The sequence below is a fragment of the Ovis aries genome, chromosome 13, assembly GCF_016772045.2.
Source record: "Ovis aries strain OAR_USU_Benz2616 breed Rambouillet chromosome 13, ARS-UI_Ramb_v3.0, whole genome shotgun sequence".
Taxonomy (NCBI): Eukaryota; Metazoa; Chordata; class Mammalia; order Artiodactyla; family Bovidae; genus Ovis; species Ovis aries.
This window is the reverse complement of record NC_056066.1, coordinates 78,497,870-78,525,643: the sequence shown is the minus strand read 5'-3', so window position 1 is coordinate 78,525,643 and position 27,774 is coordinate 78,497,870. Positions and strand designations below refer to the sequence as shown.

The 27,774-nt window shown below is 46.7% G+C and overlaps 1 long non-coding RNA gene across 1 annotated transcript; it reads left to right on the top strand.

The window, feature by feature from the left end:
* On the top strand, positions 1 to 27,462 carry LOC132657585 (uncharacterized). The gene is made up of 3 exons (XR_009595990.1): positions 1 to 543; positions 2,881 to 3,104; positions 26,991 to 27,462. It is a non-coding gene; the product is annotated as an uncharacterized LOC132657585 (long non-coding RNA).
* Positions 27,463 to 27,774: the final 312 nt, after the last annotated feature.

Genomic DNA, 27,774 nt, shown 5'->3' with positions numbered 1-27,774 from the left:
ACTCTGAGTTGGTTTTGCCTGTTTTTGAACTTTGCCTCAGTGGAATCACTCAGAGGGTGCTCTTTCGTGCCTGCCTTGCCTTCTTTCCATCCACATCATGGCCATGAGATTCATCCGTGCTGGGTCTAGCTGTGGCTCACTGGTTGAGACCAACATTTTAATTTGAGGAGTTTCGAGTTTTAAGAGCTGAAAGAAGATAGTTTCGGTAACTAAAAGAGTCCCCAAAATTATAGAATTGGAGAGAGGTGGGTTGAGGACACCACATGTCTTGGGGCAAGTGACCAAACTTCTTGTTTCTCTGTTTCTGTAACATGGGGCTAATACAAGTTCCTACTTCATGAGGTTCTTGTGAGGACTCACTGAATTAATGTCTGCCAGGGGTGCAGGAGCTTCCCTGGTGGCTCAGACGTTTAAGAAAATCTGCCTGCAATGCAGGAGACCAGGGTTCCGTCCCTGGATCGGGAAGATCCCCTGGAGAAGGGAGTGGCTACCAGCTCCAGTATTCCTGCCTGGAGAATCCCATGGACAGGACTAACTCGCAAGGTGTGTAGAGCAGGGCCTGGCCTGGGGGGGGGGGGTGCTCCATGGACGCCTGCTATGGCCTCCGTTCCTGTCTCTGCCGTGAATCCTACCTTTACTCTAGATTTTTATTATTACCCAGAGGGAAAACGGAGGTTTCAACACAGCCTATTTGGTAGTAATTATTATAAAAATGATTTCATAGTAACACCTCAACTAGTTGAGACATATCCCTAGACCGGTTAGGTGTGTGTCTCGGGTAAAGCGCACGTCAAGCCTGAGAAGTTAGTACGGCTCATGCTTGTTTAACAGATGAGGCAACTGAGGCTCAGAGGACGAAGCAACTCCTTCGGGGTCACAGAGCGGGTTGGTGGTGGAGCCGGGGCCTCTCGGACGAGGGAATCCTCTTCTCTTTGCCCTTTCACCTCCTTCTCGTCCCCGGCTAGATCTAGCAGCCCTCAGGATGCCCTGGGGTGGTCCTGCCTGGCCGCCCCTTGGCCTGACCCCGTCCCCCACCCCGGCGGCCAGGGGGTCCTGCCTTAGGACCTAGGAAATGTTTTCTGTCTTGATTTTCTCATTGACCTGTTCGCGTGAGGCTCCGTGTTTCTCGCTGGTCTCATAAGCGGCACTTTGTGAAATACCAGGTGAGTCAGTCATCCTCAGCAAACAGGTTCTCAGGTAGCCTCGTGGTCATGGTACGGTGGCTGGGGATGTCGGTTTTTATGGAGCTGAAATGAGTCAACTGCAGTTATAGAATTCTCCTACTGCCAAATCATGAAATTGGTTCAGGCCAGCAGGCATGGTAAAGGAACTTGTGAGAAGGAGGTAGGCACTTTATAGAAATGCAGAAAATGCCAGAAGCAAATTCGAGAAGGCTTGAGAACAGGATGGCCTGGGGGAGCCTTGGTGACACAAGCGGGCAAGTCAGCTCTGATCTTGTGTCTCGTAGGGTGCTTTGGCTGCAAGCAACAGAGAGCAGGGCCTCACACTGGCTTAAGCAGTACAGGAGCTGGGAGGCAGGGCAGCTCTCAAGTCGCTTGACTTGGGGGTTCAAGAATGTAACTGAGAACCCAGGTTCTCTCTCTCTTCCCTCTACCATCCACAAGCTGGCTTCAGCTGATAGCTGGTTCCCTCTGTGGCTGCAAAGTCGTGGCCAGTAGTAATCAGGCTAAAAAATGGTTAGCATCTGATGGGGAAAAAAGAAAGAGTGGCTTTCTTGGACTCTCTTAAGAGTATGGAAGTGTTGCTGCCTGAAGTCCTCAGGACATCTATCCTTGTGTCTCGTGGGCTAAGGTGGCTTGGGCCCGTTCACCCCGAACCAGTCATCGGCAAGAGGCATATTTGGAGGACATATTTTAGCAACACTGGGAGACATCTGGAAGTATTAGTGGCATCTCATGGGTAGAAATCAGAAGTTTAGTCACTAAGTTATGTTCCACTCTTTTGCAACCTGTCAGACTGTAACCTGACAGGCTCCTCTGTCCATGGGATTTCCCAGGCAAGAATACAGGAGTGGATTGCTGTTTCCTTCTCCAGGAGATCTTCCTGACCAGGAACCAAACCCACATCTCCTACATTGGCAGGTGAATTTTTACCACTGAGCCAACAGGGAAACCTCTAGAAATCAGAGATGCAGCTAAATACCCTACAATGCCAGGATGGTGCCTCCCCAGTTCATACACTACAGAAAATTACCTGGTCTGAAACGTCAACACTGCAGAGGTTGAAAGTCCCTGGCTTAGACTAATCAGGCCCTCTCTGCACTGGGGTGTAATAGTTGGTGGGGAGTCACCTCCAGTGTCCACTGCAAACTTTTTTTTTCAGACTTTGTCACTCTGTTAGGGACACTGTGTTAGGGATTCAAATTTCAGGGAGGGTTTGTTTGGCTTGGCCTGGACCACTTGCCCACTCATAAGCTTACAGAGTGTAAGGCACCGTGGCTGACCAGTAGTTCCCCCACAGGAAGATCCTGGTACAGGAAGTGGGAAGGGATGTTAAACTAGCAGAACAAAGCAAAAAAAAAGCCCACCTCAACTTCTCTAAGAAGCTTAAACTCTTGATACTGCTGGAGGGGACAAGTTTCAGGTCTTAACTGAGAACCCACGAAACTGTGATTCCCTCCCCCAAAGAAGTGATACTCCCCTCAAAGAAGGAGAGGGAGATCCCAGAATGAAATAGGGAAGTGGGGGAAGCAGACAACATCCTGGGATGATGTTGGGGAAGGTGGGGAGAGAAAGAGTACATGTTAACTGGACTTCAGAGATGGCTGCCATTCATTCTTGCCCTTCAGGTATGGGGTCTAAACTTCCACTCCCTTGAATCTGAACTGGCCTAGACTTTGTGTCTGTTTTGAACATGTAGAACATGGTGAAAGTGATCCTGGGCCAGTTCTGGGCTTCCTGCCTCATGGTGCCCTGAGGAACCATGGAAGAAGTCAAGCCTACTCCAGTGGGAGGGTGCTGAGGTGCCATCTTGGAGGTCCAGCCCAAGTCAAGATGCATCAACCCCTGTAGCCATCTGCTTGCAACGGCCTGAGAGAATCCAAGTGAGAACCACTCAGCCGAGTCCAGTCAACCCACAGAACTGTAAGTGAGAATAATAAGCCGTTGTTTTTAAAGCCTCTAAATTTGGAGGTGGTTTGTTATGCATCAATTGATCGTGAGAACAGTATATATAAAAATAATATATATGTCATTAAGGTTTTCAATTTTAATATTTCCTAATATTTTCATGAAAATATTTTATTATAAAAGTATTACCAAAAGTGGAGAAAAGAACCACCACCCCTGGTTATGCTGATTTAACTCCAATCACAACCGCTGCTAGCATTTTAGTGTGTACTCTCCCAGCCTTCTTTCCTATGGAAGGTTTTCATAGGACAGTTTGAGAGCATATTTTTTCCCCTTTACCAACACGTCATCATCAATATTCTACGTTGCCATAAAGTTCTTGCAGCGAGCAAACTATATTAATAATGCCATTAACAGGCGCTTATAGTAGATAGAATAACGGTCCCCTTAAAGATGTCTAGGGGCTTTCCAAGTGGCACAGTGCTAAAGAATCCGCCTTCCCAGTGCAGGAGAGGCAGGAGTCGTGAGTTTGATCCTTGGGTTGGGAGGATCCGCTGGAGAAGGAAATGGCAACCCACTCCAGTATCCTTGCCTGGAAAATTCTGTGGACAGAGGAGCCTGGTGGGCTACAGTCCATGCAGTTGTAAAGAGTCAGCTGAGCACACACACACCCCCGCAAAGATGTCTATGCCCTAATCCCCTGAACCTGTAAATGTGTTACTTTGTGTGGCAAAAGGGACTCAGCAGGTGTGATTTAGGTTGAAGATGTTGAGATGGGAAGATTATCCTGGATTATCTCAATGGGCTTAGTGTAACTACAAGGGTCTTTATAAAAGGGAGGCAGGTGGGTTGAAGTCAGAGAAGATGATGTGGGTAAGGAATCAGGGTCAGCAGAATATGCAAAGTTGTTTGCTTTGAAGATGGAAGATGTGCCACAAGCCAAGGAATTCAGCAGCCATCTAGAAGCTGGAAAAGGCAGGGAAACAGGTTCTCCCCTGGAGTTTGTAGAAGGAATGCAGCTCTGCTAAACCTGGGTTTAGCTCCATAAGACCCATTATTTTGGACTTCTGACCTCAGAATTATAAGATAGTAAACTGTGAAGAAGGCTGAGCGCTGAAGAATTGATGCTTTGGAACTGTGGTGTTGGAGAAGACTCTTGAGGGTCACTTGGACTGCAAGGAGATCCAACCAGTCCATTCTGAAGGAGATCAGCCCTGGGATTTCTTTGGAAGGAATGATGCTAACGCTGAAGCTCCAGTACTTTGGCCACCTCATGTGAAGAGTTGACTCATTGGGAAAGACTCTGATGCTGGGAGGGATTGGGGGCAGGAGGAGAAGGGGACGACAGAGGATGAGATGGCTGGATGGCATCCCTGACTCGATGGCTGTGAGTCTGAGTGAACTCCGGGAGTTGATGATGGACAGGGAGGCCTGGTGTGCTGCGATTCATGGGGTTGCAAAGAGTTGGACACGACTGAGCACCTGAACTGAACTGACTGAACTAAGCCACTAAGCCTCTGATCACTTGTTACAGCAGCTATCAGAAAGTAGTACATCGCCTTATCATCATTTAACACTCAGTATCTTATTTAATTCCCGCAACAGCCTATGAGGCAGGTCCTGTTACCATCTCTGCATTTTAGAAACGAGGAAGCTGATGCTCAGAGGAACAAAGGGACTTCCTCAGGCCCCAGAGTATTAAATGGCAGAGCCCAAGCTGGCCCGCCGTTTATGGTTATATTTATAGAAACCACTGGTATAGGATTTATTTGGAGTTGGGTAAACATACAGACATTGGTTTAAGCCTTTGTCATATTGCCATCTTTTTTTTCATTGTTTGTTCCTGTATTAAGTTAACATTGTGACTTCTGTGGAAGTCCCCACCAGCCATAAGATGAAAACCACAGTTTTGAAATCGCATGAGCCATTGACTCATTGGCTTTTATTGTTATTGGCACTGAAGTGTCTCATTTGAGAAGACAAAATCCCAGTTCACTTTGGGGTTTGGTGGACCAGATGTAATTTTCAAGGTTTCTTAAATCTTAACTGCTCTGTCAATCTTTTGCTTTGGGGACGAAGTTTTAATGACCTTTAAAGAAGGTCTCTGACATGGAGCCTGAATGCATCTATAATCTGAACACAGACAAAAGTCTGTGCAGAGAAGATTCTTTTCTACTCAGCGCAGTTTCCTCCTCTTGCAGCAAGGCCGGTCAATCCATGAGCTAAGCTCCCGACAATGGCATGAAATCCAGTAGTGTTCCCCCAGACTGCTTTTGCATTGATCTGTTTGGAACAATCTCTTTTAACATTTATTTTTAATTGAAGGATAATTACTTCAGAACGTTGTGTTGGTTTTAGCCATACATCCACATGAAACTGGCCACAAGTATACACACATCCCCTCCCTCTTGAAGCCCCCTCCCCCCTCCCACCCCATCCCACCCTTCTAGGTCGTCACAGAGCCCCAGGCTGAGCTCCCTGCACTGTACAGCAACTTCCCGTTAGCTCCCTGTACTACGCATGGTAATATATAGTTTCAATGCTGCTCTCTCAATTTGTCCCAGCCTCTCCTTCTGCTGCTGTGTCTGTTCTCTATCTCTGTGTCTCTGCAAATAGGTTCATCAGTACCGTTTTTCTAGATTCAGTACAATATTTGTTTTTCTCTTTCTGACTAACTTCACTCTGTATAACAGGCTCTCGGTTCATCCACCTCACTAGAACTGACTCACGGTTGTTCCTTTTTATGGCTGCGTAATATTCCATTGTGTTTATGTACCACAACCTCTTTATCCATTCCTCTGTCAACAGAGATCTAGGTTGCTTCCATGTCCTGGCTATTGTTCATAGTGCTGCAATGAGCTTTTTAAAATTTTTTTAATGTGTGGAAAACAATCATTGCCCACATCTAACACCAAACGCCTGCATTTCCATCAAGATCTCCCAGTTTCTTACATGTAGATTGGTTCCAATGATCCTGGGCTCTTACTCCCTCTCACACAGTCCCCCACTGGGGTCAAGATTTGATTCAGAGTTCTCACCAAGCTTGATTTCCCCCCAAACATCCAACTGATAGTCCTGCGTGCTTTTTTTGGCCACACCCACAACATGTGGGATCTTAACTCCCTGACCAGGGAGCGAACTCTCACCCCTGCTTTGGAAGCATGGAGTCTTAACCACGGGACTGCCAGGGAAGTCCTCATAGTCCCATTGTAGAGTCTTCTGAAATAATTTTTTTTTTAAATTAAGACATTATCTACTGTTAGATTTACCCTATTTAGGGTCAAGTTCTACAAGATGAAACATCCTACAATGCACAGGATAATCCTCAGCAATGAAGCAATTCTGCCCAAGGTATCAATAGGCTGAGGCTGACAGCCTGCATCACAGCTGTGATTTCAAGTAATTTCCCTTTACTGTCAGCCTTCCCTTCCTTGTCTCACTTCCCCACTCTGGGACCCATATTTCTGTTGCTTCTCATCTGTGTGTTTATTTGTTTACTGTCTCTTTTCCCTCCTGTAATATAAACTCTAAGGGGCAAGGATTTTGCCTCTTGTTCCCACCATATAATAGTTGCTTAATAAATGTGTTGAATGTATAAAAAGTGCAAACAAAAACTATATTTCATAAAGCATCTTTAAAATTTGAGGATACGGGGACTTCCCGGGTGGTCCAGTAGTTAACACTCTAGGCTCCCAATTCAGGGGGCTTGGGATCGATCCCTGATCAGGGAACTAGGCGCCACCTGCCACAAGTAAGAGTTCGCATGCCGCAACGAAGACCTAGTGCAGCCACATAAACAAGTAAATAAATAAACAGTTAAAAACAGAAGAATAAATTTTGAGGATGCCAGGAGGCTTCTCTGGATTTCAGTCTTGGTGACTCTCTAAACATCATCTGGGGAAAAAAATGTATGAGTGAGACAGAGAGAGAGACAGAGAGAGACATTGTCTTCGTAGACTAAAGCTGAGCTGAAATTCTAGCACTGCCACTTAACTGCCACATTGCCAGAAACAAGTCACATTCCCTCATCTGTAAAATGGGAATTATAAAAAGAAGATTAAATGTGCTCATGGATGTCAGCACCCTGCACTTTGTAAACGTTGGCTTTGACCTTCTTCTCTGTTTGCTCCTTCTCTTGAGTTTCCAGGCCAGCACTGGTGCCCATGGTCATCCTCGTCAGCCCACCCTGGAGGACTGCCTGCAGCGTGGTGGACAGCTCTGTACATGCCTATGGCAGCTGCATCACTGCCCAGGGCCCGTGTGATTGGCACGTTCGCAGCAGGTCAACAAGGGAAGTGCCTGGCAGTTGACAGCCCCAGGCAGTACCGTCAACCACTGGGAAGATGGGCATTATGGATAAATGTCGCAGCTTCCTGACCCCTTCCTGGGACAGTTCTGAAGTGTCCTCTGCATCATCTCCCAGAGGTCCTCTGTGAGGTTGAGCCCCATTTGCCCACAAAGGTAACCAGCTCATTGACACACCTGCCATTCTCCCTTCCCTGTCTCACCTCCCACTTCCTCATTATCCTTCCCGAGGTTGTTTCCCAGATAAACTACCTGCACCCAGGGAGTAGCAGTCGCTACCTGTCGGCCTTGGATTTTCTCATTTGCTCAGCTTCATCTGCCCATCTTCTAGCTGTTAGCATCTTCATCTTTTTGCATGAGTTTGGTGTTTTTTTTCCTGACTATAGGGGTCAAGCAGGCTAGAAATGCTGAAGAATTACTGCTTCGTCCCTTCTGCCCAGCAGCCGTCAACCTGTGCATGGAAGGAAGCGGTGTATAAATGCCCCCAGCTCCCTTGTCCTTCAGGTAGAATAACTCTGAGACAGAATAACTCTGTTCTACTCTGGGGGTGGGACGTGGGGTTAAGCTCTAGTTGCCCATAGTAGTAACTGTCTTGATAACTTGTTTAATCCTGGTTGTTCTTCCTTCCCTCCCTCACTTTCTTTTTCCCTATTGGTGTGTCTTTTGCCTTTCAACTAAATTACTTGTCCTTGAATCTTTGTCTCAGGGTCTGCCTCTGGGGAAACCCAAATGACAGTACAAGCTCTACTGTGGGGGGTTTCCAAACTAAGATATCCGTTAGACCCAACTGTAGCTTCTCTTTAAATCTCTGAATAGGAGGGAACATGCTATTGGCCAATTAAACAGCGCTCTTCTAATAATTCCACCTGGAGCCGAAGCAGATGACTCCTATTCACTGAGTGGAAGGACCTCATCTTTCCCGTGGCATTAACAAGCCTCACACCCCACCCTTTGGTACATAGTCGCCCCCTATATTTCACATGAATTCCTCTGTTGGTAGCCCTGGAAATGTCCCTTGAGTCTCCAGTGGGGGGCGTCTCCTGTTCCTATTTATTTAGTTACTTTCTGGGGATAGGCATACATGTTGAATGTTGGCAGCAAACGGTCTGGCTCAATACTTTCATTTGTTTAAAAAAAAAAAAATTCAGAGTGGCTGATTGGAAATCCCACAGCAACTACTCCCCCCACTCCCATGACACTTTGTTATTTTTCTAAAAAAATTTCCCCCTATTTTCTTTCTTTTTATAGTGGTGAGTACAAAGGGTGTTTGCTAATTCTGGCCCTGCTCAATGGTTGACGGTACCGCCTGGGGCTGTCAACTCCCAGGCGCTTCCCTTGTTGACCCGCTGTGAGCATGCCAATCACATGGGCCCTGGGCGGTGATGCAGCTGCATAGTATATGCGTGGACAGAGCTGTCCACCACGCTGCAGGCAGTCCTCCAGGGTGGGCTGACGAGGATGACCATGGGCCCCAGTGCTGGCCTGGAAACTCAAGAGAAGGAGGAAACAGAAGAAGGTCAAACCAAATTGCATCCTCTCCTGTGCCGAGCACTCAGCGTTTCCGTTGGCAGCACCCCTGATGCAAGTTCTCTGTCCAGGAGGTTCCTGTGACACTCCTCCCAGCAAAGAACATGTGACTTAGCACCAGCCAATCAGAGCAGCTGAAGTACAAGGGCCACCATGCCACGTGGTACAGATTGGTCCAATCAGAATTCATCTCAAGATTTGTTTGGTAGCAGCCGGGAAGCAGGTTTGTCTTGCAGTCCCTTGGGAGTTTAGTGTGGTTGGGTTGCTGACAAACAACTCGGCTTACTGAACATCTCAATTCCAGAGGAATTTCAGATGCTAAAAAAAATTTTTTTTTCACCAAACACTGTTCATTATTGTATTATGTTAAATCTCCCTGGAGAGCAGTTTCCTTACCAGTATTTTTGAGCAGCACCTGTCACTTTCTAGTCAGTTTTGCTTGTTTTAAAAAGCTCAGTCTAAAATAGATCCAAAAAATCTGAGCAAATACCTGATTTGAATCTCGTATTGGTCAGAAGATCCGTCCCGCTGCAGTAAATAAAAGGCAAAATAATTGGCTTAAAAAATGGAAGTTGAATCTTCTCTCATGGACTAGCCCAGCGGTTAGCGTCCAGTTCGCCGTGGTGGCTCCACCTTGTCTGGGGTTCAGACTCTGTCTCATTGCTGGGCACTCTTAACGTGTGACTTCCACTTCCTGGTCTGGGAGGGCTGTTTTAGCTCCTGCCATATTTCCTCCTGCCGGTGGGAAGAGGGAAAAGGGAGGAAGAGGGCCCTCTGTTCCCTCCAAGGGCACAATCCAGAAGGTTGTCGTCACAGAGCTGGGAACGTGAGCCTCCTCCTCCTTCCCTCCAGTCTTTCCCACTCAGCTCTGTGACCCCTGTGTGCAGCATCAAAGGGCTCTCTTGCCATCTGGCTTCTGGTTGGGTTTGATCGATGAGAGACACTGGCAGGAGACGGGAGGAGAGGAGCAGAATGGGTCTGGTTATTCCCCCAGCTCTCCTGTTGGGATCCTGGGCCACTGTGTTCCTTGACTGAAGGTCACAGGTCCTTCAGACACTGTCTTCAGAGGTCTTCTCTCCAGATCTGGCAACCGCTTCCATCTTTGCCCTTTTCTATTACTGTTACTACCTAAGGGTTGGAATGCACCCCCACCTCACCCTGTTATGACTGCTTAGTGGTAACACCCTCTCTGTTATTAGCCCTGGGGGTGTTGTAGCATCCATCGGGGCTACACCCTGTCCAGTGCCTTGTAAACAGTCCATTCGTAAAACTGCCCTCCTGCTGGGTCTTTGCTGCTGCTGCTGCTACTGCTAAGTCGCTTCAGTCGCGTCTGACTCTGTGCGACCCCATGGACTGCAGCCTACCAGGCTCCTCCATCCATGGGATTTTCCTGGCAAGAGTACTGGAGTGGGGTGCCACTGCCTTCTCCATTGTCTTTGACTGGTGTGAATCCTCCTAACAGTCAAAGGCCATAGACGCCTTTATTATCATCCCTGTTGCATAGATGAGAAACAGAGGGACAGAGCGGTTAAGTGAGCTGCCTAAAGTCACAGAGCTAGTAAATGGTGGCACCAGTGTTTGAACCAGGGTGGTCTGGCTCCAGAAACTGCATTCTTTATCACTACACTGGACTTAGCTTCTTGAAATATGAGGCAGGAAGGACAAGGTTGTGGATTATCCTCCACGTCATCATTAACTTGTTGGGGGCCTCAGTTCCTCGTATTTTTGGTGAAGGAGTGGACTAGTCCAAGAGTTACAGGTCCCAATGCCTGTGGAAGCCAAAAACTGACATAAACAAGGGGCATGGACTGGGTCATTGGCACCAAGAAATATGCTCTCTCTTGCTTTCCTGTAAAGATCTGGCCCTCCTGTCTATCTTTTCTTCCCCACTAGCATAGAGAACCAGGCACACAGAGAAATCATTTAGAAATTGCACTTGGCTGACAGTAACCGCTATCAATACTTGACTGTAGCAGTTTAAACCAATTAGAGGTTTCTTCCTTTTACTTAAAGCCAGTCTGGAAGTCAGCATTCCAAGGAGGTAGCTCCATGGTGTGGACAGAGATTCCGTTTCCTTCCATCTTTAATACAGACCCTCTCTCAGGTCACAACGTGGCTACTTAAGCTCCAGCCATCATGTTTGCATTGCAGGGAAAACTCAGGAGAATGGCAAGGCACCAACAAGCATTCTTGGAAGCCCCACCATCAGCTTTCACTTGCAACGCATGGGCCAGTTGATCTTAGCACGAATGAGAGTTTGGACTGAAGAATTCTCCGTGGTGGGATCTGTCCCGGGCACTGTACTGACAGGATGTTCAGCAGCATCGCCTCCTCTGCTCACTAGATGTCAGTAGTGCTCCCCGCCTCTAGCTGTGACAACCAGAAACATCTCCGGGGACAAAACTTCCTGGATTGGGAAACATTAGAGCACTCTCACATTCAGGAAAAGCTGGAAAATGTGATTTTTGAATATATTACCACCCCCAATAGTGTAGTGGTGTAAGTATGAGGGAAACGGAGCTTAGACATGTGGGTGGCAAACAGCAGTCCTTGCTCCGAGAGATCTCATTCATTTTCCTCTTATTTCTGCTGAAAGAGAAACAGTGACCTAAGGGCAATGATAAACATTGTCAGTATCAGGAGTGATAGAGAATAGTGTGGACTGTGGCAAACTGCAAGCAAAGGTCCCGTAGAGGGTGCTTTCCAGCTGCTTCCCAGCGGGTTAGCCTTTGTTATCCAAAAGGGTTATGTGGGCCTTCCCTGGTGCCCCAGTGGCTAAGGCTTTGTGCTCCCAACGCAGGGGGCCCAGCCTTGATCTCTGATCAGGGTGCTAGATCCCACATGCTGCAACGAAGAGTTCGCATGCCACAACTAGAAAGAAAGAGAGCAAGAGAGAGAAGAAGAAAGAAAGGGAGGAAGGGAGGAAGGAAGAAGGAAAAGATCCTGCATGCTGCAACTAAGAAGATCCCACATGCAGCAACTGGGGCTCGGCATAGCCAGATAAATTTATGAATTAAAAAAACAGAAGGATCATGGGACTGGAGTTATGAGAGCTTCTGATTTTTCAAGAAAAACTAGAAACCAAGCCTTTAATTTGCAATCTGCCATTTCTAAACATTGGCAACTGTTCGATTTTTATAAAGATTTTTATGAATAGTGTTTGACCCATAGGATGCTAGTTTGCAGTGAGTGGCCGACAAGATTTAAAAACTTTTTATTTTTAAACATGTAGAAAAAATAGAAACCTAATACTTGGGTATACATCTTCAACAGTTATCCACATTTTGCCAATCTCATTCGGTCATCTTCCTTCGAATTACCCTTTCTTTGCCAGAGTTCTTCTAAAAGCAACTGGTTGGCCTCGTGTCATTTCACCAGTGAATACTTGATAACCACTTTAAAAATTAGGTCATGCTGTTAACCACGCTGTTATCATACCTACCAAAGTTAGCAATGAGACCTTAGACTGGGCCAGATGCTTCTGAAGGGGGCAGCTGGCTTTGCCATTCTAAACTTTAGTGACTGATTCTCCTTCCTGTCTCCTGATCACCCTCGGTCTCTCACCTCTGTCCCTCCTTTTACACACCTAGACAGACACACAGACAGATACACAGATAGATACACACGTGGAAGCACCAACACTGGAGTACACACAAAGACACAAACACACAGACCAACTCGCAGAACACCCACCCACGCACACATTCCGCACGCGTGAACTCCGCAGCCACTTCTTTAAGAATAAAGCACACGTCCTGAACTGAGACCTGCAAGCTTTTCAAACCGGGCTAGAACCACTGCCGGCCCCGTCCCCAACCTCCTGCATCTCCCTCATGCTGACTAGTTTTTGATGCTGGACTGGTTCACTCACCCAGGCCTTCAGTTTCCTTTGTGCAAAACAGGGACAACAATTCCAACTCTCCCCCAACAATGGGGCAGGGAGGAATGTAATTACAGGATTGCACACTCCTTGTCCAAGTATTAAAGTGCTTAATCATTACTGCCACCGCAGCAGCAATGATGAGGTGATCAGAAGCCCCAGCGGAAGCAGACAGTAAACGAAGAAATCCAGGAAGGGCTCTGATGGTCTGAGCCTTCCGATTCCAGACAGCTTAAGACCCACGGCCCTTCTGTCCCTGAAGTCTTCCATTCGCCTTCTATCAAGTCATGGAGATGTTTTGGCAGCCTGGCAAGAGAAAAGGTTCAAAATCCAAATTCCCAATTCGAGCCGTTAAGGGAGAAAGATATTTTGCAGCTTGGTTCCTAAATTAGAAGATGATTTCTGGGTGTTTAAATATCTCCCTTTATCTCTGTGCCACGGACGCGGCTGCTGACACAGCTCTGGGGCCTGGGTGGGGCTTGGGGTCAAGGGGAGGGCGGGTGATGCATTCTTGAGGTGTGCCCTTGGAGGAGATGTCCAAACAGGCCCCTGGTTCCTGCCATGCTCTGCCAAGGACACTCTCAAAATATCCAGGGGACAAATGCTATTTTTGAGGTTCAGCAGCCCAGCTGGTAAAGAATCCACCTGCAATGCAGGAGCCCCCAGTTCGATTCCTGGGTTGGGGAGATCCACTGGAGAAGGGGTAGGCTACCCTCCAGGGTTCTTGGGCTTCCCTGGTGGCTCAGCTGGTAAAGAATCCGCCTACAGTGTGGGAGGCCTGGGTTCAATCCCTGGGTTGGGAAGATCCCCTAGAAAAGGGAACAGCTACCCACTGCAGTATTCTGGCCTGGAGAATTCCATAGACTGTATCACAGTCCATGTGGTCGCAAAAAGTCAGACACAACTGAGCAGCTTTCACTTTCACCTTAAAGGCTACCATGTCCCACCCCCCACCCCCCCCACCCCTCCCCGCCGCACGCGCCCCATAATCTGATTTCACTCAGAGTTTGCTTTTAAACAGAACCTGCCTTGCCTTTTGATCTTCCAGGAAATTTGGTTTCTCTTGGGGTCACTGGAATAAAATGTGAATTAGCCTCTGCGTCTGGCCTTCTCAGAACTAAACTCTCTAAATGTTTAAAACCTTTTTCTCTTAATCTTTTGCTGTTTCTTTCCTATTATCACAGAGAGGATGCCAGTTAAGTGCCTGATGTTAAAATTTAAGATGCCGGGTCTTTAAATCCGGTTCTTCCTGAAAAGGTACAAATTTATCATTCCTAAGGTCAGTTTCTGGCCTAGAGTCAACAGAAAGCGAGGAATTTTTGGTTCCTGTTGTTCTGTTTTTTAAATACATATTGGAGGTCAACACCCTTTGAAGATGAATTCATTTGCAAAATATTATAAAGTTGAGAAGTGGCCATTTTAATTTCTGCAAAATGGTCAAGATGATGATGATGTAATGATCATAGTAGCGTAAGAGTGGCTTTGATTTGAGCATTCACTGTGTGCCAGGCGCTGTGCTAAGCTTGTCACTAGCATACCTCATTTATAGTAGATATATAGCATATCTCACATACAGCAGATATATATATAGATACATATATCTCATATATGTGAGATATATAGCATATCTCATGTATAGTAGGTACAGCTGTTATTCTGATGATGACTTTTCCACCTCTTCCAGGAAGCCCTCCCTGACTTTAACCTCATACCCTCACCCCAAGCTGAGTGTTCTGTCCTTTGGACCATTAGACTTAGTGCTCTTTGAAATTACTTGATTTCATGTCCTTGAGAGCAGAGCTCATGTCTTATTCAGCATTTGTATCCTAAGGGGCCAGAGCATGGTAGGTATATAGTTAAGACTTGTTCAATGAATTGAATAAAAAACCTTAGGCAAGTTGCCCAGTTTCTCTGAGCTTCATTTTTCCCCTCTCAAAAACTGGGTTAGCAGCAATAATAACAGCTGATATTTATTGAGTCCCCATGTGGGAGAGATGACTGGCTGCTCTCCTAATATCTATTCCTTATTAACAGACACTGATCTGGGCAGCCATGTGCCTCTCATGCAGCTAGGGGAGAAGCTAGCAGAAGTTGCTGGGTGGAGCTGATGGCTGTCAAGTACATACCTTTCATCCCTCTTCATGCCCTCTTTCTTCGGGCCTAGAATGTGGACACAATGGCTGGCACTCTGGCAACTGTTTTGGTCCTTGAGGCAACCTCAAGGATGGTGGAGCAAAATGATAGAAATCTAGGACCCCGATGATTATCTATTCATCATCCTAACCCTGGATGTCACACCTTTTGATTTCTTAAGTGCATACAGGGAAAGGAGGAATTGGTAAGGGAAGAAAAAGGAAAAGAGCTCTATCTTAAGTCACTTACTTGGGTGTTTTGTTTTATAACGCCAAATCTAATTCTAACTGACAAGACTTGGCCAGGCCCATGTTCAGCGCTTTTATTACGCACCTCAGTTAATCCTCCCAATAGCACTTTTAAACAGGCATCATCATTATCACTTCTATTTCACGAGGAGGCAGAGACTCTGAGGGATTAAGTGACTGGGATTTGAAGCAGGCTGTTGTGTCCAGAGCCAGCACTGCCTTCTGCTGCCTGCTTTACTGTGATCTTATGGGGGCATGTGGAAGTACACAGATACTGCAAATCACTGGATTCATAGTCGCTGTTCATTCACTCATTAATTCATGTATTTAGTCAACAAGCATTTATGGAGAGCCAACTCATAGGCTTTATTAGACTTGGGGCTATGAAAACAAACAAAACGGTTGTCTGCCCTCCAGAAGTGCCCCCACTGGGAGGTTCTTTTATGGTTACTTCCCAGGGGCACATAGTGGGTCAGGGTCCCAAATTTGGTGATGAACTGTGCAGCCTCAGGGACATCATCTACACAGACCTCAGTATGAAGGGTGCCTCCTAGATTTGGGCAGTCCACAACCTGTACAACTGTATGTGGCAGCCAGCCACCAACAGAATCGGGATGCAAAGCCTTGTCTCCAGTCTCCTACTTGGATGCCTTTCCATCTATTCCCTGTAATGTCTTCATCTGTTCCCAGATCCCTCTTACTGTTTGTCAATTCTAGTCTCTGTGTTTTCAGGTTAGAAATGTTTCTAAGATGTCGGGGGCTCTTTACCTCCATTCATGTATGAGAGGGAGGCATAAACAACTCTTTGGAAGCTCCATGTGTTTCTCTGCAATGTGGCTGGGCAGTGAGCCAGCTTTTTCATTCTGGGACCCGAATATCATTATTATCAGTGCTTTTGCCAAGGAGGTTCACTTCTCTGTGGAGGACTCTCCCAGATCCTGCCCAGGAATCCTGCCTGCGCCAGGCTGCCTGTGTTCTGGAAGCCGAAGCAGGGAAGGGAGCTGGATCTCACCATTTTGGCTCCTTGTTTCATCCCCAGCCTCTCCATCTCAGTGTCTCTGGAAAGTAACTCTCAGACCCCCTGCTGAGGGGGTCGGGGCAGTCACCTGGCTACACAGTGGGGGGCAGAGGGGATTGAGAACCTTCCACCAGTTGGGGTTCCTGTGATCATCCCCTCCTGTTCCTTCATCCTCAGGAGCATCTGGCACCACCATGAAATTTTTTAAAATGGTAGGTGTGACTGATTGAATAAAATACTTAAGTTTAATTTTACTTTAATTTGGGACTTCTACTCCCCAACCAGATATAAAGTCTAGTGTGACTTTTATCACTATAAATTAGTTCTGCTGATCAAGGACCCTATATAAATGGAATTATACAGTATGCATTCTTTGCTGTCTGGCTTCAGTTTTTTTTTTTGTTTTATGCTTTTGGCAGTGAGAAAGGCCTCAGTGGTTTATTGCCAATTTCAGATGGCCGCCCCTCACGGCCACCAGCCAGTCATCCTTTCCTGTCCTGGCTACCGAGCCTGTGTCCAGAAACTGTAGAGGCTCCAGGGGGAATCACGGTGCGGAAGGTGGGAGGCTGGCCACACAGGCCCTGCCTCGGGTGGCACAGACTCAAACCAGATCCCGAAGCAGGAGACGGCAGACCCAGTGGAGATTCTGGGGAGGCCGGGCTGCACCCTGCCTCATGCAGCCAGCATCCCAACAACTCCTGCCTCCGCAGGAACCTCGGCTGGAGCCTCAGGGCGGGGGCAGCCGGCCAGGACTGTGGCCAGCAAGGCCCTTGCTCTGTAGCCCATCCAGGCTTCCGGCAGTGGTGACAGATAAAGGGGGCCCTGGGCGGACACGCCCCTGGGGGGCCTTGGCCTCCAGCAGTTTCAGGCCAGTGTCTACCCCCAGGGGAACGAGGACCTGGGCCCTGTCTGGCGTCTTTAACTCAGGGACAGTGTCTGTGAGATTCACTCAGGTTGTTGGGTATATCCATCTTCATTCTTTTTCATTATTTTAGCTTGTACCTTCTATCCATCTATCTGTCTATTATCTATCTAATTAATCACAATTTATTTATCCACCTGCTGTTGAAGAACACTTGAGCCATTTCCAGATTTGGGCTGTAATGAATAAAGCCGCCATGAACGTTCTTGAACATGACTTTTGGTGGACATATGAACCCAGCTCTCCAGGGTAGGCTTGGGGCTCTAATTTGGAATCCACACAGGATCTGTCCTTGTTATTGTTTACACTGTCTCAGTTCTCATTGGACTCCTCCACTATAGGCTCAAGCACCCAGCCATTTACTTGATGCTGCCACTTGGATGTTTTACTGACCTCTTAACCTTACCATGACTTACCTTGGAGTGCACCCCATCCCCAGCCAACCCCAGTCTGCTTTCCCCAGTCTCCCCAGCTCAGTCGACATTGTCACCGCCCTCACAGTGCCTGAGCCAGAAGTCAGCCTCCAGTCTTCTCTTCATTTGAATCCCTGCTCCTCCTGGTGCCACATCAACCTGTGGATTCCAAGTTCAAACTCTCTTTCAAATCCAACTTCTCCTCCCGGTCTCCACTGCCTCCTCCGGGTCCGACCACCTCATCCCAGCCTCCTAATGGGCCTCCCTGTTTCCATCTTGCTTTCCTCTAACAGCTTCTCCAAATGGCAGCAAAATGCTCTTAAAATGTGAATTGGATCATATTCTTCTTTTGAATGTCTTCCCACTGCACTTGGACTCAAGACCAGACTCCTAAAGGGCGGTTTACAAGCATCTGGCCACCACCTGTCACATGTCATCTCTCCCAGGCACTCTCCTAGTCCTTGGGATTTACCACCTCCTCCCACCACCCCACCCCCGCCTTTTTTTTAACCTTGGGGACTTTTGAGTTTGCTGTTCCCTCCACCATTGTGTTATTAGTCCCTTGCATAACCTTTAAAGTATCTTTTGCATATAAGCAAATATGAAAATATATTCTTTTCCTTTCCACCCCCGGAAAATGTCACAAATGAGTAAATGCTGAACACATGGTTCGTTACATTTTGTGTGTGTGTGTGTTTTGCTTAAGAAGTCCTGGCATGAACTTTACCTATTCATTCACACAAACCTGCCTCCTTGCTTTTTAAAAAAGATTTTTATTTATTTGTGTATGGCTGTGCTGGGTCTTTGTCGCTGTGTGGGCGTTTTCCTATAGTTGCGGCGGGCAGGGGTACTCTCCAGTTATAGTGCACAGGCTTCTGATCGCGATGCCTTCTCTTGTTGCGGAGCGCTCGGGCGCGTGGCCTTTAGCAGCTGTGGCTCTCGGGCTGTGGAGCACAGGCGCAATCATTGTGGCGCATGGGCTTAGTTGCTCTGCATGTGGGATCGTCCCAGATCAGGAATTGAACCCGTGTCTCTTACACTGGCAGGCAGACTCTTTACCACTGAGCCACCAGGGAAGCCCCTGCCTCCTTGTTTCAGACCGCCGAATTTTATTCCACTGTAGCGATGGAATGCCATTTATTCATCCGGTCCTTTGTCAGTAGATACCGTTTTCTTTTTTTTTTTTTTTTTGCTATTATAAACAATGTGATAATGAATAACTCTGTATATACTGTTTAGCGTATGTATGAATAAACCTGTAGAATAATTGTCTATTATTTATTTATTGGCCACACTGTGGGCTTGTGGGATCTTAGTTCTCCGACCAGGGATGGATCCTGTACAGTGAACGCCTGGAGTCTTAACCACTGGACGGCTGGGGAATTCTCTGATCATCAGTTTCTACTCACCAACTTAGTAGATTGTCAGACTGGGATTTCTGTTGATTTGATGGGGAGGTAAATGATATCTCTTATTATGCATGATATTGATCATTTCTTCACATACTTAAAAGCCATTTGCTTTTCCTCCTCTTTGAACTACCTCTTTTTGCCTATTTTCCCACTGAATTGTTGATACTTTTCTTTTGATTTGATGAAACATTTTGTATGTTAGGTAAATTAGCCTTTTGTGATTAGCCCAATTTGTCTCTCGGCATTGAATTTAGTACATCTTTTTAACCATAAAGAGTGTTTTTAACGTCTTTATATTGTCAAACATATTTGTATTTCATTTTAGGACATCTCAGACTTCCCTGGTGGCTTAGATGGTAAAGAATCTGCCTGCAGTGCAGGAGACCTGGGTTCGATCCCTAGGTCGGGAAGATCCCCTGGAGAAGGGAATGGCAACCCACTCCAGTATTGTTGCCTGGGGAATCCCATGAACAGAAGTCTGGCGAGCCCCAGTCCATGGGGTCACCAAGAGTCAGACACAACTAAGAGACTTCACTTAGGACATTTCAGTTTTGCTTCATTATTCAAAAGGTCTTTCAGAGTCTGAAGTCATAATAGATTTATACCTATCATATTTTACTACATTTGCGGTTTCACTGTATGCATTTAAACCCATGATCTATTTGGAATCTGTCCTGGTTTAGGTGTGAAGGAGGTGTCCAACTAGATTTCCCCTCCCGGTGGCTACCTGAATTGTTTCTTATGTTGACTCTGTTTAAATGTTGCCGCCTCTCTGACTATCCTGTTCCAAGTATTTCCTATCTCAGTCCCTTGCCTGTGTCTTTCATAGAGCTTATTGCAATCTGCAGTTCTAAAAGCGTTTGTTAGCTTGCTCTTTTTGGTCTCTCCCACTATGTCAGTTCCTTGAGGGCTGGGATGGCTCTTTTTCACCATCATATCCCCCACAGCGTGCGCAGCGCCTTGTACATAGCAGGTGTTTGTGGAGGACATGTGATGTTGCTTCTGCCTTCTGGCATCTGCTCTTCCTTCTTCTAGTATTCGCATTCCAATTTTCCTTTGAGAAAACCACACCTCCATTGCTGCCGGTCCAAGGAGTTTGAATAAGGTGGACTCCACCCCCTGGCTTCAGGTGTGGGGCGTGACCAATCTGTGGTCCACCCCTGGCAACGGTGATTGGTTGAGATGGGCGCATGACCTAAACTCAACCAATGAGATACGATCTCCCACCGGAGAGGTATTATTGAGAGAGGGTGGGGCATTTCCCATACAGATTTTCCGAGGCCTTTGACTCTGGGACAGAGGGACCAGCCTTCTCACGTAAAAATAAAAGGAAAAAATAAATAAAAAAGGAGTCCTGACAAGGCAACTGTGGTCTCTCTCTTGTTGATCTCTAAAACAAAAAGAATATTGTAATTCTGCATCTGGGGTCTTTTGATGATTCAGTTAAAGAGACGCTTCCATTTCTTTCAATCCAACAAATACTTCTTGAGCGCTTATAAGCTGTGTAAGACTTGAGCTGAATTCTGGGACTGGCCTCAGATCCTAATGGTGATGTTTTCAGATACAGTGGGCTTCTAAAATATTTTTGAAATAAAACAACATATGTCAGAGTTTATAAAATATATAAAATACAAAGGCAAAAAGGCCAAAAGACCTGTACTGACATTAAAAAAACAAACAAGTAATACTTGAACGTGGTTAGAAAAGTGAATTTATTCAGAAAGGCTCGAAACATAGCACACAAGTGTAATAAACCACCCCCACATTCAGGGGTTTAAAAATTAACATTTTAAAAAAGCTCACAGGCAAAAAAAATGGCCCTGAGTCTACTCCCCATTAACAGTTTCTTGTGGTTGCTTTTAGAAAACCTTTATACACATATAAGACTATTTATATGTATATACCAAAATATTCAAAAGCAGAGACATTACTTTGCCAACTAAGGTCCGTCTAGTCAAGGCTATGGTTTTTCCTGTGGTCATGTATGGATGTGAGAGTTGGACTGTGAAGAAGGCTGAGCGCCGAAGAATTGATGCTTTTGAACTGTGGTGTTGGAGAAGACTCTTGAGGGTCCCTTGGACTGCAAGGAGATCCAACCAGTCCATTCTGAAGGAGATCAACCCTGGGATTTCTTTGGAAGGAATGATGCTAAAGCTGAAACTCCAGTACTTTGGCCACGTCATGTGAAGAGCTGACTCATTGGAAAAGACTCTGATGCTGGGATGGATTGGGGCAGGAGAAGAAGGGGACGACCAAGGATGAGATGGCTGAATGGCATCACGGACTCTATGGCCGTGAGTCTGAGTGAACTCCGGGAGTTGGTGATGGACAGGGAGGCCTGGTGTGCTGCGATTCATGGGGTCGCAAAGAGTTGGACACGACTGAGCGACTGAACTGAACCAAAATATTATTCTGCTTTTAATTTACAAAAAATATAATATGCATCCTGTTCTTCCCCTGCATTTTTCATTTAAAAACGTCAGTAGAAAAATGGATGAGGGATATGAACACACAGTTCTCAGAAAAGGAAATACAAACAGCTCATAAATATATGAGAGGATGTTCACCCTCCTTTGTAATAAAAAAAAAAGCAAATTAAAAGTACACACAGAGAGCATTTCTCATCTATCAGATTGGCAAAAATCCAAAGTGTGATAACACTCTGTGCTGGCGAGTCTGCACGAAAAGACACACTCTCCGTACCCTGCTGGTGGAAGTGGAAACAAGCAGAGTCCTTCGGAGAGCGATTTGACCACATCTATCACAGTGACGAATGCATATACTCTTTGATGCAACAGCCCTAACCGCTGCAGATGGTCTTGCTCAGGCATAAAATGACATACACCTGGGATCACGTTTCAAGTAGACGTTTATTATCAGGGAAGCTCTGAGGGCCAGACCTTGTTGGTCTTGCTCACCTCTGGGGCTCCAGGTCCAAGAACAGTCCCTGAACATAGCAGATCTCACAGGGACAACACTTACTCAGTATCCATTTGCTCTTTTGCCTTCATCACCTTCTTTTGCAATCAGGTTGTAACTATGCTCATTTCTGCCCAAAGGGATGTGCAAAAATCATGGAAACCACTTCCAGCCTAGTCCTTAAAAAAAAATCATGCGACCTTCTAGCTGTCTCTTTGCCTGCCAAGTCCACCTCCAAGACCACCTATTCCAGATGGCACAGCAACAAGATGCAGAAGGGCTCTCCCTCTGGGTCATAATGTCAAAGTAAGGAACCAACCTTTCCTGTCTTAAGTCACTGCCACTTGGGAGGTTGTTATGCAGCGTAGCCTGTCTTATTCTGACTAAAATGTAGGTGCTCAGTGTGTGTGTGTGTGTGTGTGTGTGTGTGTGTGTGTTAGTCGCTTAGTCGTGTCTGACTCTTTGTGACCCCATGGACTGTAGCCCACCAGGCTCCTCCATCCATGGGATTCTCCAGGCAAGAGTACTGGAGTGGGTTGCCATTTCCTTCTCCAGGTTCTTAGTAAACACTTTCAAAGAACATTATTGCACACGTAGCTGGATGAATGAGGGCAATCTTAGGCAAAGTTTTTCAGCCACCATGTTTCTGAGTCAAGGCGGACATACTGAACATCTTGGTGCGTGCTCACGCTCAGTCGCTAAGCTGTGTCCGACTCTTTGCAACCCAGTGAACTGTAGCCCACCAGGCTCCTCTGTCCATGGGATTTCCCAAGCAAGAATACTGGAGTGGGTTGTCATTTCTTTCTCCGGGAGATCTTCCCAACCCAGGGATCGAACCGGTGTCTCCTGCATGGGCAGGTGGATTCTTTACCACGGAGCTACCAGGGAAACCCATCATCTTGGTAGATAGTACAGATTGTTCTCCTGGGAGTTTGCATTCATTTATAACAGCACCCACTCCAGCACTCTTGCCTGGAGAATCCCATGGACGGAGGAGCCTGGTGGGCTGCAGTCCATGCAGTCGCTAAGAGTCGGGCACGACTGAGCGACTTCATTTTCACTTTTCACTTTCATGCATTGGAGAAGGAAATGGCAACCCAGAGTTCTTGCCTGGAGAATTCCAGGGAAGGGGGAGCCTAGTGGGCTGCCGTCTATGGGGTCGCACAGAGTTGGACATGACTGAAGCGACTCAGCAGCAGCAGCAGCATACCCTTACCAGGACTTCCCTGGTGGTCCAGTGGTTAAAACCATGCTTCTACTGCGGGGTGTGTGGGTTTGATCCCTGGTTGGGGAACTTATCCTGCATGCTGCTCGATGCGGCCAAGAGGAAAAACAAAATTATACTCCTGCCAACAGGCGTGATGAGAACTAGTGCAGATCTCACGCTGTCCTGGGCACCGCGCTAGGCGCTTCATACATGTGGAGCAAGCTCACCCTCACAGCAGCCCTGTCGCGGCTCCTGCTAATACTGTCCTCATTGTTTGGGAGACGAAACGGCAGCACAGGAAGTGAGGTAACTTGCCCAAGATCACACAGCTAGTAAGGCGAGCGCACCAGCTATAATTTACCGTCTGTAAATGATAAATTCCTCATCTCCTACTTCTTTGAATGAACTGGCCAAAGCCCAGGAATCTGTATTTTAGAACGACTCTACATATGCTCCTGATAGTCAGCCATGTTTGGGAATTCAGAGTCCGAGGGACTTCAGTTAAAGGTGCCAGAGCGGTTTTGTTACCAACCAGGGTTTTTGGCCTCCTACATCAATAGAAATTGATCCGAGGCCAGACAAGACATTCAGGCAAGGCTTTATTGGGGTCCCTGCTACAGCGGGGCGGGGGAGGTGAGAACAAACAGGTTTCCTTGCTTTCTTGCTTGCTGCCTCGGCTGAGGGGGCAGCAAGCTTGTTTCTTATATGGGGTGAGAGGCAGAGCACGTCCGTGGGTCAGGCTGGAGGCGTGGCTTAGGTGTTTTGCCCACCCCCAGGGGGTGGTGTGTGTAGGGACATGTTCAGTATCCTGCTTTTGCTCCAGGCTCCTCAAAAATGGCAGCTGGGCTTTTTGGTCTCTTTGCATCTTTGGGGTCCAGGATTTGCCCCAACTGTGCAGGCATGCAGTTATTTTTAGCCCCACACAGTTTCTTTGTATTCTGTTGCTGGAGGAGAGGTGTGTCCAGGCGCAAGCATTGCAGCAAAGTGTCCCAGGTCCCAGCCTGTCTCAGTTTTGTTCAAGCAGCTAAAATATCAGGGCACCCTGGGCAGGGTGTCTTCCTTGACATAGTCTTCAGTATTTGTAGAACAGGAATAAACTGATAAGAGTGAATCAAAACTGTGTACTTCTTTTTTTTTTTCCACGGATTTACTCCGTGCATATACTGTACACAATTTTCCAAGTCAGCCCCACTTCCTTAGAAGTGCAGGACTGATGTTGAAGCTGAAGCTCCAATACTTTGGCCACCTAATGTGAAGAACTGACTCATTGGAAAAGACCCTGATGCTGGGAAAGATTGAAGGCAGGAGGCAAAGGGGACGACAGAGGATGAGATGGTTGGACAGCACCACCGAGTCGATGGACATGCGTTTGAGCAAGTTCTGGGTGTTGGTGATGGACGGAGAAGCCTGGCATGCTGCAGTCCATGGGGTCGCAAAGAGTCGGACACAACTGAATGAACAACAACTGAAGTTATATTTTGAATATAACTTCATCTGTGGGGTTCAGAGACATAAGAGACGGAAATATGATAAAATCCCCCTTTTGCACAGAAGCCTGAGTTGGGATGGTGACTCTCCACCATGAAGTCGTCAGAGGCTCGGGTCCCATTAGCAGCATGCTGTCCCCATCCCGAAACCCAAGTGGCTGACCACCACGTTTGCTTCCCCTGTTGATACCCCTTTGTCCAGCCCTCAGTCACATGGCCACTTCCCACTGCAAAGGACTCTGGGAAATGTAGTCTTTATTCCAAACAGCCGTACGCTTTTATGGAGCGTCTATCATTATAGGAAGGGGAAGACTGATATTGGGGGACAACTTTCAAACTCTACCACTGAAGAGTATAGACTTTAGATTCTGGAACAAAATAGATTACTCATTCCCAATAACAGCGCTACACCACATGGTTTCAGAATTTCAGCTGACCATGACTGCCAATTTCAGGAGGCCCCACTTGGCTGGTCGCTGGGGTTTGTGGGCTGCCTTATGGTTGTATCATGCAATAAGCACATGTGGCTCCTCAAACTCATCAACAGTAATAGATTAGAGCCAACAATATTTACTTTTACATTTCTTCTCAAGGGTGTCATCCTCAGCATCAGAAGAGAGATTAATATTTTGCTGATTATGTAAGAAGTTGCGTGTAGAAATTGAAGATTTCTTTTGCTTCCCAACTTCTGATGTCTCCCAGCATTATTAATGCCATGGATACACTGGGGTCCAGCTCTGCCTGAATCCCCTGCTCCTTATCCTAGCTCCATCTCTGGTGTTAGCAGAGTTCCCCCTACTTCACCTCCCACCTGTTTGCAGCTTGGTCCCAAATAAGGCTGCTGTTTCACAGAGTGCATGCTAAGTTCCTAGGCACTCAGCTGGGTGAACAATCTACTTTTTGGAGTTTGCCCACCTGACATTTATTTCCTCTTTTTCTGATAAGAGCATCACAGTTTTGTTACAGAACACCCTGTCTCACTCAGTGCATGTAGCTACCAAGAGCTGAGCCTGCTCCTGGCCTTAACTGTGGGCATAGGGTCTCGGCCTGGCCGACCAGTGTTCCATTTCCCTGGCCTGATTGGGTCAGAGAGAGACATGTAACCTGGGGAAGCCAGTGAGATCCAGGTGATCCAAACCATTGGGAATGAGAAGTGCTTTATCAGCTGGACTCAAAGATAGTATGATATTCAGTAAAAAAAAAAAAATAAATAAAATTAAAAAATAAATAGGTTCAAGAGGGAGGGGACATATGTATACCTATGGCTGATTCATATTGATGAGTGACAGAAACCAACACATCAAGCAATTATCCTTCAATTAAAAATAAATACATTTTTAAAAAAGTAACATAGAAAACATAGGTAAATAGTGGGGAAAAAAAGAGATACTATTATGTCCTGGGCCTAAAGCTTCTGGGGTTTACCTTTGCCATCTTTTATTCATCCCTTCATTCAGCAAGTGCTTACTGGGCACCTACTGTGTGCCAGGTGCTGTTGTAGGCACTGGGGCCACTGTAGTGAGCAAACAAAAACTTTGCCTTCGAGGAGCTAACGTTCTAATGGAGGATCCAGATTATAAACAGATATTTAATGCGGTCAGAGAGTCATAGGTGACAGGGAATGAAAAACCAGGATAAAGGGGCAGGAGACTAGAGGGCTGCTGTTTTATACAGCGTGGTCTGAGAAGAACTCTTCGAGAAAGTGATATTTAAGCAGAGACCTCAGGGAGTGAGGAACGGCCATGCTCCTACCTTTGGGAAGGGTGTTATAATGGGAGGATTTCAAATTTGAAGCAAAGCTCTGAAGCTAGAGTGTGCTTGCCTTGTTCAAAGAACTACAAAGAAGTCAGTGTGGCTGGAACCGAGAACATAGTGGGGAGAGAAGATGGGATGAGGGGACAGCCTGGGGAGGCGTGTGGCCGAGATGAAGACCCAGGCCTTCATCCTGAGGGTGCAGGGGAGCCCCCAGAGAGGTTAGGGCAGGGGGGAACCTGGTCAAATGTATGCGCGAGGAAACCCACTCTGGCTGCGTGAGGGGAGGCAAAGCCTGGAGAATTGGAAACGTGAATTGAGAAGTATTTGGGGGGCTCTGAGATGAGCCGTGCGCAAGCTAGAGCAACAGTTTCCACATTTAAAACTCCACCAGTGGCTCGCGACTCCAGTCATCCAGCCACTACCCTGGTTATGCATGTCCCCTACTGCCTACAGTCTGTCGACCTGTAACGTGCCCCTACTACCTTACTTAGTGTGTTTCTTTAAACAAACACATTTATTTTACTAAAGTATATTTATTTTTAAAGGCAATATGTTATTTCTACCGTATCAGCCAACTCAGGCTAGATTCTGCTGTAGTAACGAACAACCCAAGAATCCCAGTGGGCTGTCAACTACAAGGGTTTATTTCTCATTCGTATTTCATGTTGTTTGCAGGTTGGCTGCAGCTCTGGCTCAGGTGTCCTCTGTACTCTGGAATGCAGGTTGAAGAAGCAGCCTACCCCCTGCCATCTGACTCACAGTAGAGAAAGAAGAGCAAGTGGCAGGACCACAAGCTGGCTCTTAAAGCTCCTGCTTGGAAGCTTAACTCAGATGCTGTTGGTCAAAGGAAGTCACACCGCCAAGGCTGACATCCGTGGGGAGAGTTAGCAGCGAACTGCCAGTAGGAAGGACCAATAAACATCGAAAATAACACAATCCGCTACATCTACTGTGAATGGAAAACGAGCACCACTTGCCTTCGACAAAAGGCGATCACAAAAGTGTAAATATGAAAACATTTAAATTTATTAAATTGTGGCCAAGTAGCTTTGCCTTTTGAAGGCTTTAAGCCTAAGGCCCACTTGCTTTTTGTTCAAAAGGAGGATGGGTAAGCATTAGAAAGGCATTAAAGACATATCAGTATCGACCTGTTGTTGTTCAGTTGCCCAGTCGTGTCTGACTCTTTGTGGCCCCATGGACTGCAGCACACCAGGCCTCTCTGTTCCTCAGGGTCTCCCGAATTTTGCCCAAGTTCATGTCCCTTGCATAGGTGATGCCATCCAGCCATCTCATCCTCTGATGCCCTCTTCTCCTGCCCTCAATCTTTCCCAGGCATCAATTCTTTGGTGCTCTGCCTTCTTTATGGTCCAGCTCTCACAACCGTTACATGACCACTGGGAAGTCCATAGCCTTGACTATGTGGACCTTTGTCGACAGAGTAATGTTTCTGTGTCTAGGT